This window comes from Stegostoma tigrinum, chromosome 7 (assembly GCF_030684315.1).
Source record: "Stegostoma tigrinum isolate sSteTig4 chromosome 7, sSteTig4.hap1, whole genome shotgun sequence".
NCBI lineage: Eukaryota > Metazoa > Chordata > Chondrichthyes > Orectolobiformes > Stegostomatidae > Stegostoma > Stegostoma tigrinum.
Window position 1 is genome coordinate 96,981,620 of NC_081360.1, and position 14,300 is coordinate 96,995,919.

The window sequence follows — 14,300 nt, forward strand, 5'->3', positions numbered from 1 at the left end:
CAAATCAGGAGAGGCAATAAATGCACTCATTGCATGAATGAATTAGAAAATGAATTTACTGACTGGAAACATGGTGACACTCTAGGGCACTGGCTTATTTCTTTGTGGATAGTAATGGTGTGCAGGGATGCGGAGTAAAGGTGAGAGATTGGTATTAGATAACAATGCTGGTGCAGGCATGATGGGCTGAATGCTTCCTTTTGCACCATAATAATCTGGAAAAACCTGGATTGAAGCTTTGATGTATTGGCTGCAGTAATTATTCCAAGCTGTTGCTCCCAGTGCATTAAGGAAGGAGCATTTTTTTAAAATTTGTTCACAGGGTAAGGGTGTTGCTGGCCAGGCAGCATTTACTGCACCTCCCTAATTACCCACAGGGCAGTTAAGATTCAACCACTTTGCTGTGAGTCTGGAGTCACATAGAAGCCAGACCAGGTAAGGATGGCAGTTTCCTTCCCTAAACGGCATCAGTGAACCAGATGGAGTTCTGTCCCCCCGTTCCCCCACCATGGTGGGATTGGAACCCAGGACTCCAGAACATTATCTGGGTCTCTGGATTAACAGTCCAGTGATAATACCACTAGGCCGTCACCTCCCCCATATTGAAGCTGCTGCCTTTCAGATGATATTTGAAACCAAGGCTCTGTCTCAGGCAGACATAAAAGATCTTAAGGCACCATCCTTCAGGACAGCAGGTGAGTTCTCCCACTGACCTCCCGAATATGTATCCCTCAACCAACCTCACTAATAACAAAAACTATCCTTTACCTCATCTGGCTGTGTGGGGGCTTGCTGTGCGTCAATTGGCTGCTGTGTTCTATGCATTATCACTATTATTATGTTTCATCAGTAGATCATTGGCTGTGACAGAGATTGTCAAAGACGCAATGATGTTGCAATTTCTTATGAATGAGCTGTTGCATCACAGCCCCATGAGCCTGATGGATGTACGTATAGGTCGCAGGACTTTTTTTTTGAAGAAGGGGAAGAGAATTTTCTCCAGTATCCCAAAGATTATTTATTCCTCAATTGACATCACTAAAAATGATTGCCTGGTCACAGCCAGATTGTTGTCTTGTGGCAGGAAAGTGCTGCTATGTTTCCTACAGAAAATTAATTAAATTTCAAAATGTACTTTTGTCGGGTGGCATGGTGGCTCAGTGGTTAGTCCTGTTGTCTCATGGTGCAAGGATCCTGGGTTTGATTCCACCCTTGGGCGACTATCTGTGTGAAGTTTGCACATTCTCACCAGGTCTGTGTGGGTTTCCTCCACATGCTCTGGTTCCCTCCAACAGTCCAAAGATATTGCAAGTTGGTTTGATTAGCCATGACGAATTCAGGGTTACAGGGATGGGGCAGGAATAGGCGGGGGCGGTGGGTTGCTCTTCAGAGGGCCAGTGTGAACTCAGTGGGCCAAATGGCCTACTCCCTGACTTGTAGGGATTGTATGATTTCTTATTTGTCCATCAGATATAGGCATTGCTGGTTGGGCCAGCATTTAATGCCCACCCCAGTTGCCCAGTGGGCAGTTAAGGCCAAATTGCTAAGAGTCTGGAGTTACATGTAGGCCAGATCAGGTAAGTCCTGCAGAATTCTTTCCTTAAAGGGGGAACAAGTGAATCAGATGGATTTTTAAAAAAAACCCCAAAACTCAACTTGGTTACCATTATTCCAGATTTTAGCAAATTCAAACTTAACCATCTGCCATGACTGGATTTGAACTTCCTACACTTCACTGAGTTGTCTAAGCTCCCGGCCCAGTGCCATTACCATTACGCCACTGACCCCTGTTCATCATTTGTTTAGTGCTTGGGAGACATTTAGTGGCCAGGAATAATGCTGTATTAAAGCACATGCTTTTGTAATTTTTGTTGTTGATGAGGTGAGAAGCAATGAGATAGGTTGAGGGTAGGGATAAAGGGAGAAGAGATTCAGAGGATAGATATTGAAGGTGGTGTGTGTATGGAATGAGCTGCTAGAGGAAGTGGTGGAGGCTGGTACAATTACAACATTTAAAAGGCATCTGGGTGGGTACATGAATAGGACGGGGATAGAGGAATTAGGGCCAAAAGCTGGCAAATGGGGTTACATTAATTTAGGATATCTGGTCGAGTTGGATGAGTTGGACTGAAAGATTTGTTTCCACGTTGTACAACTCTATGAATCTTTGTTGTCAGTGGTCTCTCCTGTTAAATGGAGACAGAAGGCAACCCTTGGGATCAAATCACAGCAGATGCTGGAATGTGTACTGAAAACAACAAATGTTGGAGATCACAGCAGATCAGGCAGCATCCATGGAGCAAAAGGAAGCCAATGTTTCATGTCTAGACAACTCTTCATCAGAGCTGCATCAGCTCTATCAAACAGTCACACAGACCCAAAATGTTAGCTTGCTCTCACTCCATGGATGCTGTCTGATCCGCTGTGATCTCTAGCATTGGTTGTTTTCACAAGCCTTGGGATTTTCACTACATAAAAGGTGATATACAAATTCATGTCATTATTGTTGATGTCTGGTACTAAGTTAAATTTTTAGACCTCCTCGTTGCTTTCTCCGCAGCAGTGTCTTGGTGAAACTACCAACTAACTAGCACCCTGCACTTTAAATTATTGTGATCATTTGACATTTGGCATTCTTGCATTTGTCCTGATCAGTGCCATGTCTCTTTATCCAGCAAGGTTCAAACGTAGAAAACTTGGATTAAGCTCAACCGAGAGACGGCTCCTTCAACGATTGAACCCTCATTAACCAATATCACTCAGTCTGAGGGACAGAAATAAATATGGAAGCTGTCAAAGCCAATAGATCTGTAATCTATCATATGCGACGAGATGTGGGAGAGGGAACGGAGAGAGACAGTTGCAAAAATACAACAAAGAGCTGAACAACAAGCAAGTCACAACTCCAACTATTAATCCTCTCGCTGAAAGCAAGATTTTCTCTTTCACCTCCAGTTCTGACCAATCATTTCACTGGATACAGTGGGATGTTTAACTTACCTCATCATACCTTTCAAAAGTGTTCCCACAGAACCTCCTCATTAAGTCATTTTTCCCTTTTCCATGAATGCTCCCTATGCATGATTTGCCAAGTTTCTGCTGCTGGGGCCCCCTCTTTTACAAATGAATAGCAGCGAAGTGATCAGAGAAAAAGCCCACTAATTCTCCATGCCTTGACCACAATGGGGCATGGTTAATTGGGATGACGAATGATGGAGCGCAGACTGATGGAACCAAGACAGGTCTTGCTGAAATGCTGAAACATAAAGGGTTGGAAACTCTTACCGTAGCTGCATCACAAGAATGTGGTAACCCTTGTCCTCCAGCGTCTGTTTGACCTGTAAGAGAAAGTGGGAAAATTCCATTGGTAACAACATAGAAACATAGAAAACAGAAGCAGGAGCAGGCCATTCAGCCCTTCGAGTCTGCTTCACATTCAATACGATCATGGCTGATCATCCAACTCCGTCCCCTGTTTCCAGTTTCTTCCTATACTCTTTCACCACTTTAGTCTTAAAAAGCAAACTTAACTCCCTCTTCGAATCATTCAATATTTTGGCCACAACTGCTTTCTATGGGAGAGAATTCTACACACTAAGTGAAGAAATTTCTCATCTCAATCCTAAATGGCTTATCTTGCATCCTTAAATGGTGGCCCCTGGTTCTGAATATCTTCCCTCTGTTTAAATCTGATAGAATTTTAAAGGTTTCTTGGATTATTTCCTCCCCTCCCATTCATCTAAACTGCAGTGAATATAGTCCTAACCAATCCAGTCTCCATACTTCAGTTCTGACATCCCAGGAATCAGTCTGGTAAACCTTTGTTGCCCTCCTTCCATTGCCAAAACATCTTTCCTCGGAAAAGGAGGCCAAAACTGCACATAACACTCCAGGTGTGGTCTCACCAAGGCCCTGTACAATTGCAGCAGGACACCCCTGCTCCTGCACTTCAATCCTCTCACTATGAAGGCCAACATACCATTTGCCCTCTTTGCCACCTACTGCACCTGCATGCTTTCCATGACTGGCGTACATGGGCACCCAAATCTCTTTGCACCTCTGCTTTCCCAATCTATTGTCATTCAGATAATAATCTGCCTTCCTGTTTTGTCTACCATAGTGGACAACTTCATGTTTATCAGCATTCTCCCTCCTCCGACAGATATTTGCCCACTCACTCAGCTTATCCAAGGCATACTGAAGCATCTCTGCATCCTCCTGACAGCTCACCCTCCCTCCTGCGTTGCGTTACCTGCAAATTTTGAGACGTTGTATCCTTCAGTTCCTTTTATTGTATTTATTCTTGGAAAGTGGGCTTTGCCAGCATTTATTGCCCATCCTAGTTGCCCTTGACAAAGTGGTGGTGTGCTGCCTTCTTGAACCATTGCAGTCCCTGTGCTGTAGGGTAGAGTCAGGATACCCTTAGGGAGAGAATGCCAGGATCGTGACCCAGCGACAATGAGGGAACAGTGATGTGTTGCCACATCAGGATGGTGATGGCTTGGAGGGGAACTTGCAGCTGGTGGCGTTCCCATGTATCTGATGTCCTTGTCTTTCTAGATGGAAGCGGTCATGGATTTGGAAGGTGCTATCTCACTTCCCTCTGCCCAAACTTGTTTTCCCCAAGATTTCTGGTATATTATTTGTGTCCTTTGTGAAAACAGAGCCAAAGAATGTGTTTACCTGGTCACCGATTTCTTTGTTCCCCACTGTAAACTGTCCCATTTCAGATAGTGGGGGACCTAGGTGTGTCTTCGTTAACCTTTTCTCTTCAGATCATAAAATAGATCACAGAATCCCTACCGTGTGGAAACAGACCATTCAGCTCAACAAGTCTACACTGGCCCTCAGAGGCATGCAGACCCATATCCCTATATCCCACCTAAGCTACACACCCCCAGACACTACAGGCAATTTAGCATGGCCAATCCACCTAGCCTGCACATCTTTGGACTGTGGGAGGAAACCGTAGCACCCAGATGAAACCCACACAGACACAGGGAGAACATGCATGCTTGTATAAACCTATACTGTCAGTTTTTATATTCCCCACAAGCTTGCTCTCTAACTCTTTCTTTATCTATCACTTTGCCCATCTTTGCTGGATTCTAAACCGTTACTGCTCCCTCAAATCTGTTGTTCATTTTTCTTGTCAATTTGTATACCTCTTCATCGGGTCTAATGCTATTTCTAATTTCCCCTGCATGCCATGCTTTGAGCACCGTTGCCATTTTAACCATTGCACTAGGCAGGAATGAACATTTATTGTGCTTTTTGAATGTTTGCCATTGACTTTCCAATGTCTTCCCTTTAGGTAGGTTTCTCCAGTTTACCACAGCCAATACTGGCACGGTGGCTCAATGGTTATTACTGCCGCCTCACAGTGTCAGGGACTCGGGTTCGATTCCACCCTCAGGTGACTGCCTGCGTGGAGTTTGCACATTCTCCCTGTGCCTGTGTTTCCTCTGGGTGCTCCAGTTTCTCCCCCTCAAAACAAACATGCACAGGCTAGGTGACTTGACTATGGGAGATGCAGGGTTACAGGGATAGGGTAGAGGATGGGTGTGGGTGGGATGGCCTTCAGAGGGCTGGTGTTGACGCAATGGCCTGAATGGCCTACTTCCACACTGCAGGGATTCTACAATGGACAGGGAAGGTGGAGTTGTTCTCCTTAGAGCATAAAAGGCTAAGGGCAGATATAGTAGATGTTTAAAATTAGGAAAAAAAGTTTAGATCAAGGAAATAGATTCCAGGGCCATAACTAGAAGAAAAACAAACTGGAGGAAATGTGAGAAATAATATTTTTCATAGACCGAGCATATAAGATTTGGAATGCATGGATCAAGCACTGGAAACTGTTTCAACAGTAGCCTCTAAAAAGGGGATTAGATAATTACTGGAAGGAGAAAAAAGAACTGCTGAAAGGTAACAGGGAAAGAGCAGAACCGATTGGATTATTTTGCAAAAAAAAACTAGCACAGGCTTGATAGGCTGAATGGACTCCTTCTGTGCTGTACTGCAATAGGGAAAGCTCCTTTGATTTAAAAAAAAAGCAGCTGACTAACAACATATTTCCAACTCTTTGGTACAGCTGGGAGATAGTTAAACCACTCTCAGCAACTTTCTCGAGTTGCGAAACCTTGGGTTTCCATTAGGAAAAAGCCCCTTGGATTTGAGTGACCAACAGATCACAGTGCAGGCTGAAGAGATTTACGTTCAGTATGTGGTGGCTGAGAAGTGTTGTCTCAGAATTCATCCACTCCTGTAATTTGCATCCAATTATTTAAAGCTTTCCATCACCTTCTGTCCCTCAGAAGAGTTCCTGTGTTTGAATGGCAAATCGTGGATGAAAGAGTTTTGCAGTGTTTGAAGGTTTAATTTAAAATAATAATGAGCGGACTGTTATCTCCAATTGGCATTGACCCAGGATGTGAACAGCATAATTGCGGCCCGCAGCTGCAACCATGGTTCTAGCAGCTGTACACTACTCAGCTGCTTCTTGGAAGGGTAATCTAACGTTCGATTCTTCGCCCTTCTCTCCCGAACCTGCTGGGCCAACGTTTCATTGGACATTGATGTCCCCAGCACTGGCCAGGAGCTGCAAGGCAATTCCTCCTCGGGAATCTCAGAGCCAAGCACAACCTTTATTTCCAAGCTTGGCGGTTGGGTAGGGGCTGGGAATCAGAACCCCTGGCTGACTGTTCCCTTCCCGCGCTTCCCCTCACTAAAATCAGTCAAGTCAGTGAAGGGTAAACCATGCTAAGACATGCGAGTCAGGGAAATTGGCAGAGGCTATGAATTAGACCCCAAGCAAACGCGGGTCATTCGATTCATTGAGTTTTCTCTGCCAGTTAATGAGATAAGTTCCCCTCCAAGCCACGCACCATCCTGACTTGGAAATATATCACCAGTTTGAAATCCTGGAATTCCCTCCCATAGGACAATGTGGGTCGGCCTGCAGCACATGAAGGCAGCTCACCGCTACCTTCTCAAGGACAGCCAGGGATAGGCAAGAAATGCTGGCCACGTCTCACAAGCAATTGGAAACTCTGTGGCTTATCTGTCAATGCTCAGTTTCCTGCCTTTTCTCCATAACCTTTGATTCTCTTACAGTTTGATAATCTGTCTTTCTCTGCCTTCAATATACTTAACAAACCAGCTTCTATGGTACTCTGTGGTAAGGAATTCCAGTTACACTGCCCGCAGAGAAAACAAAATCCTCCTCATCTCTGTGTCAAAACCCTGTAATTCTGTGTCAAAAAAGATCCATTCAGCCCATCAAGTCTGCACTGACCAATCTACACTAATCCCAGTCCAGTCCTAGGCTTGCTCACAAGGGAGCTAATAGGGTGTGGATATTGAAATTGAGATGTCACTTGGTGGCCTGAATGATGCTGTGAAGGCAGTGGCGAGATCACATCTTAAACAGTGCAGTCCTACGTCGCGCTGATATCTCCACCTCTCCCTTGTCCTTCAAGACCATTCTCCTACCTCGGTACTGAATATACTCAATGACTAAATTTCACCAGTTATCCAGGACTGATGGGGGTTTCACAGTAGTGTCACTGAGCTAGTCATCCAGTGGATTCTGGTCTTACTTATATTTCAGAATGAGTCACTGGCTAATGCTGCTTGGGCATACATTCAGCTCCCATCACATCATCTAATGGAGTTTAGATTAATAATAGGGAAAAAAAATCTGGAATATAAAGCTCATCTCAGCAACGGTGACCATGAAACCATCATCATCATTCCCTAATGTCCATGAGTGGAGGAAACAGCTGTCCTTACCTGATCTGGCCTACACATGACTCCAGACCCACAGCGATGTGGTTAACTAACTGCGGTAATGGCCCAGAAAGCCACTGAGGTCAAGTGGGCAATTTGGGATGGGCAACAAATGCTAGCCCTGTCAGCGACTCACACATACCATGAAGGAATAAATTAATCCAAAGATTCACCTTCTCCTCACTGAAGAAATGCCACCTCATTGAAATGATGAAGGAATTTCTTCACTCAGAGGCTGCAGAATCTTTGGAATTCTCCTCCCAGTGGCTGTGGAAGCTAGGCATTGATCACAAAGAAGAGATTGATGGATTTCTACATTTAAATGGCATCAAGGGACACACGGATGGTGAAGAAGAATGGCATTAGGGTTCTTGAATGGCACAGCAGACTCAATGGGCTCAATGGCCTCCTGGGCCTTATGGTCTGACCTTACTGAATGGTAGAGCAGGCTCAAGCAGCAATTTGTTCCTCTTCTGATACTGTCTGCTATGTTTTATGTTTACTTATGATTGCAATTTCAAATGTGTCTTCCTTTGGCTCAGTGTCAAATTCTGTCTGATATCTCCCCTGTGAGGTATGTCTATCCATTTCACTGTGCTGAAGGGCTGTTTGAATGCAAACTCTTGATTAAGTGAAGTCTTCACAACCATTTGTTCATGGAATTCCAACAAAAAACAGCTATCTTTCCCATTTATTCCCACTCTATAAAACTGCAGATCCAAAAGATTCGTTGCATTCTGACTTGTTACTTCATAAAACTGGAAACAGGTCAGCTGCCAGATTCTATCCAATGCACCCAGAAAACTAATTTTTATAAGGTCTTTTTTCTCCGGTTTTGCTTACATTAAATGAGCAGTTTAATCATTTCTAATTATTGCTATCAACACATATTAAAATAAATGTTGGTTGCCTGGTGCCTTGTTTCACAAGAGCAAGTTTAGTGGGTATGTAAATAAAGTGAAGCTGATCAGGCATGCACGAAGGATGTCTCAATTTTTCCCACTTGAAGTGAAGTGTAATTACAGCATAAAGATTAGTCGAACTGTCAGCAAGGTTGTCCTGCTGCAGCTTGAAGTTAATGATGGGGGCCAACATGGCGGACAAGTCTCCTCTCCAGTTTCCTGAGGCCGCTCCAGTTATTGCCCACAGGAAGTTAGGTGAACCCAAGGATTCTGTGAAGCAAGCTCACTCCCCATCCATTACACAAAATGCTCACCATTATTCTAAATGTTGGTCTCTCCTGGAACCATCTGGGACGCCTCGGGGAGAATCACCATTGCCGATTCTCCTTGCTGGTATCAAGCTAAGCTGTTTTTTTCCCCGAATCATTCATGGGATGAGGACATCACCAGCTAGGCCTGCATTTATTCCCCATTTGTTAATTGCTCAGAAGGCAGTTAAGCGTCAATCACATTGCTGTGGATCTGGAGTCAGACTAGGGGAAAAATGGCAATTTCTTTCACAAATGTTAACCTTTTTTTTTACTTCTTTGTCCTGAGAATTAACAATAGTCTCACAGTCATCATTGGGCTCTTAATTCCAAAATTTTTTTTGAATTTAATGCAAATTTATCATGTTTGGATTCAAAACCAGACATCCAGAATATTACAACAGAAGTTGCTGGAAAAGCTCAGCAGGTCTGGTCGAATCTGTGAAGAAAAAAAATCAGAGTTAACGTTTCGGGTCCGGTGACCTTTCCTCAGAACTGTTCTGAGGAAGGGTCACCGGACCCGAAACGTTAACACTCATCTTTCCTTCACAGATGCTGCCAGACCTGCTGAGCCTTTCTAGCAACTTTGTTTTTATTCCTGATTTACAGCATCCGCTATTTTTTTGGTTTTCTCCAGAATACTACCTGGGTAGCTGGGTCAGTAGTCTAGTGAACTGGGCCATTGCCTTCCTGTCATGTTGCTGATGACATGTAGGGATCAGGCCCACCCAACATCCAGTCTGAAGACTCACCCTTGATGGACAGAATATTGGTTGATTACATACTGCTTAATAGCCACATATATTGCATCTAAAATACGTGTCTCTGAGGCATCAGGCCCAACTTATGAGCAAATATACATTAATACTCATAGAGCCAGTTAACCCTCTGAGCTACTGATTGTCTTCTACAACAAAGAATAAAGACAGGCATATCAAGGACAAGGGTGAGTTCTAGGTGACAGTTAAGCCTGCCCTGCAGGGCCATTCACTCCATATCACCCCTGCGGATACTAGGTCTACACCAGAGTCTGTCAAATTCCGCTCTGTGGAATCACATAACACACAGCATAGGAGGCCATTTGGAATGAAGACAATCAGTCTCTCAACGTTGGTAAAACTAAAGAACTGATCATCTACTTCAGTAAGAAAGGAGGAGAATGCAACCAAATTTATATCAACAGAATTGAGGTTGAGAGAGTGAAGAGCATCAAGTTCCTCAGAGTGACGATAACCGACGACCCTGTGCTGGATTTCTCATGTAGGTGCGACAGTCAAGAAGGCACAACAGCACCTCTTCTTCCACAAGCAGCTCGGGAAATCTGACACGTTCATAAGGCCCCTCACCAACTTCTACAGATGCCCCACTGTCTGGGTGCATAACGGCCCGGTACGGCAACTGATCTGCACAAACAGGTTCAGGAACAGCTTCTTTCCAACTGTTATCAGGTTGTTGAATGGATTCTAGCCTCAAATAATGTAACCTGTTCGGTCTAAGTCTTTTTGATCTGTACATCCTTTGCTTGGTGTCATCTGCCTGAACCTCTCGTAAACAAAGCTTTTCACTGTATTTCAGTACATGTGACAATAAAATCAATCAATCAGTCATTCAGAGAAAGTACAGCACAGGAACAGGCCCTTTGGCCCATTACAATTGTGCCGAACAGGTCCCTTCGGCCTGCCCAAGGTCCATATCCCTCCATTCCTTGCTTATCTGAAAGCCCCTGTTGTATCTGCCTCCACCACCCCTGCTGGCAGCACATCGCAGTCTCTTACCACTGAGTATGAAACCAGCTCCATGACAGAAGCAACCATTCTCTGGTGCTTCTTCCCAGTAACCTTTGAATTATCATTTTCCTCTCATAGAACACAATCATAGAATTCCTACAGCGTGGAAGTGGGCCATTTGGCCCATCAAGTCCACAGTGACAGTTCAAAGAGGATCCCACCCAGACCCACACTATAACACAGTATTTCCTGTGGCCAAACCACTTGGCCTGCACATCCCTGGACACTACGGGCAATTTCCCATGGCTGATCCACCCAAAGGTGCACATCTTCGGACTGTGGGAGGAAACCGGAGCACCCGGAGGAAACCCACGCAGACACGGGGAGAATGCGCAAACTCCACACAGGCAGCCACCCAAGGGTGGAATCAAACCCGGGTTCCTGGCACTAACCACTTAGCCAACATGCTGGCTGTAAAGAGGAGCTTATGAAGACGGGCCTCTCAGTATGGACCAAATTTCCTTTAAAAAGTTATTATTTCATCTGCTTCCATTGCTCTTCCAAATAATGCATTCCAGATTTATCAGAACTGGCTGCACAAAGCAAAGTCTCATCATCATTCTCCACTCTCCTTTTACCTGCTGTTACGTCCTAGTCTAATGATTCATCCAATCCACTCCTAAATGTTACAATCGATTTGATTTCAACAGCTCACACAGTGGCAATGCTATCTATGCTTCAAGAATGCTTTATGTCAATGACATCCCTTCCAGCTTCCCACTTTATGTTTGCCATCTATCTGATCATAAATTCTGCTCTGATCATTTCATTATCTGAGGAAGGGCTCTGCAAAAATGCTCCCTGATTTCCCCAAAGCTAATCTCAAAGTAAAGTTCTGGACATTTGCTCAGAGTCATTCATAACCTCCACATAACACTCAGTATCCTTCCACTTCTCTGCCCTACTCAAAATTTCCCCTTCTTGATTTGTTCACATAGACTCTCAACAGCTTTCATGGAAGATAATAAAATGTGAGGCTGGATGAACACAGCAGGCCAAGCAGCATCTCAGGAGCACAAAAGCTGACGTTTCGGGCCTAGATCCTTCATCAGAGAGGCTCTCTGATGAAGGGTCTAGGCCCGAAACGTCAGCTTTTGTGCTCCTGAGATGCTGCTTGGCCTGCTGTGTTCATCCAGCCTCACATTTTATTATCTTGGATTCTCCAGCATCTGCAGTTCCCATTATCTCTGATCACAGCTTTTATGGAATCCCTGCAGCGTGGAAGCAGGCCATTCAGCCCATCAGATTCACACTGACACTCTGAAGAGTATCCCACCCAGACCAACCCCTCTATCCAACCACTGTTCTTTCCACAGCTAACCCACTTAGCCTGCACATCCCTGAACACTATGGGCAATTTAGCATGGCCAATCCACTTAACCTGCACATCTTTGGACTGTGGGAGAAAAGACAGCACCCCGAGTTAACCCGCAAAAAATGTTGAATGTGCAAACCCCAGACGGTCAGTCACTTGGGAGTGGAATTGAACCCAGGTCCCTGGCGCTGTGAGGCACCAGCACTGACCACCGAGCCACCTTGCTACGCTTTGAATCCTGTTCCCAGGTAGTTAAGTGATTCAGAGCCAGCAATTCTGGGTTTAAGAGATTCAGTTTGAGACGCCTAACAAACACTAAATTACTGATGGAATGCCATGTCAATATCCTGGACGTTATCATTGACCAGAAATTTAACTAAAAAGTGAATGGGATGCTGGGAATTCTGTGCCTGAAACTCACTCCCTGCATCCGCAAAGCCTTTACCAGTCAGTTTTGAATATTCATCCACTTGCCTGGATTGGTGTGATTTACCAACTCAAAAGCCTAACACCATCCAGGACAATACAACCTGCTTGATAAGTGCCCCATCTAACAATTGAAACAGTTACCCCTCCCATCATTGATAGCAACAGTGTGCACAGCGTGCAAGATGCACTGCAGCAACTGACCTAAATTCCTTGGACAACACCTTCCAAACCCACTACTCAAGGGCAACGAGGGAGGGGCAATAAATGCTGGCCCAGCCAGTAACATCCAGCGGAGGAAAAATAAATCAAAAAGTGCTCATGTGATTTCTTCACCTCAGAAGGGGAGATGGTGGCATTATGACAATGCTGGTGAATAAGTCATCGTAGGATCCCTACAGTGTGGAAGCAGGCCAAGCAGCCCATCAAGTCCACACTGAGTCTCCAAAGAGCATACCACCCTATCCCTGCAACCGTACATTTCCCATGGCCCAATCAATCTAGCCTGCACACCCCTGGACACTATAGGTAATTTAGCATGGTCAATCCACCCAGCCTCCACGCCCCTGGGAACTATGGGTAATTTAGCATGGCCAATCCACCTGGTCTGTGCACCCCTGGACACTATGGGTAATTTATCATGGCCAATCCACCCAGCCTCCATGCCCGTGGGTGCTATGGGTAATTTAGCATGGCCAATCCATCCATACTGCACATCTTTGGACTGTGGGAGGAAGCCCACGCAGATGCAGGGAGAATATACAAACAGGAACAGGGTAGAGCAGTGGGTTGCTGTTCAGAGGATCAGTGTGGACTCAAAAGGCTGCATGGCCTATTTCCATACCATAGGGATTCTATTCTATTCCATTCTATTCATTCTACGCGGCAAGTTGCCCAAGGCTGGAATCAAACCCGGGTCCCTAGGGATGTGAGGCAGCAGTGCTAACCACTGAGGCACCATGCTGCCCCAAATGAAAACCCTGAATTGACGTTCCAATGATGCAGGGGTGCTAGTGTCGGAATGGGGTGGACAAGGTCAGAAGTCACACAACACCAACATAGGCTTTCGGAGCACTGCTCCTTCGTCAGGGTCAAATTGCTTCACTTCACCCTGACGAAGCAGCAGCCCCCACCGAAAGCTTGTGATTTCAAATAAACCTGTTGGACTATAACCTAGTGGCATGCAACTTCTCATGATGTTCCAGTGACATGGGTTGAGATCCCACCGTTACAGGAGATTGAGAAATTTCACAGAATGTTATATGCAGAATGTTAGATTCAGCCCATCATGCCTGCACCAATTCTATTACCTAGCGCCAATCTCATGCACTTCCTCTTAGCCCTGCACACTATTTCTCGACAAATAATCATCCAACTCTATTCAATTACTCTAGTTCATTTTATTTTGAAGTCTGAAGTGAAAAACTAGCTCTGTGGTGACCAAGTGACCATTGTTCATTAATGCAAAAATCTATCCAGTTCACTTACACCCTTTGGGGGCGAACACAGTAGGCCATTCGGCCCTTCAAGCCTGCTCCACCACTCAATAAGGTCGTGGCTGATCTGGTTTTAACCTCAATTCTACATTGCTGCATATCGTCCATAATCTATGTCCCCTTGCCAATCAAGAATCTACCTACATCTGTCTTGGAAATATTTAAAGATTTCATTTCCATTGCCTTTTAAGGAAGGGAATTCCAAACACAAAGTTGTGAGTCTATCACCTTTGCCTTATCTAGCCTATATGTGAATTCCAAAGAATATGGTCCACATT

At 44.9% G+C, this 14,300-nt stretch overlaps 1 protein-coding gene across 3 annotated transcripts in view; it reads right to left on the bottom strand.

Annotated features, from left to right (window-relative positions):
• sema5ba (sema domain, seven thrombospondin repeats (type 1 and type 1-like), transmembrane domain (TM) and short cytoplasmic domain, (semaphorin) 5Ba) overlaps positions 1-14,300 on the bottom strand; it is a 329,573-nt gene that overhangs the window by 229,122 nt on the left and 86,151 nt on the right. For all 3 annotated transcript variants that reach the window (XM_059647532.1, XM_059647530.1, XM_059647531.1), the window contains one exon: positions 3,286-3,338. The gene's annotated coding sequence lies outside the window, so the exon portion shown is untranslated. The remainder of the gene's footprint in view (positions 1-3,285; positions 3,339-14,300) is intronic.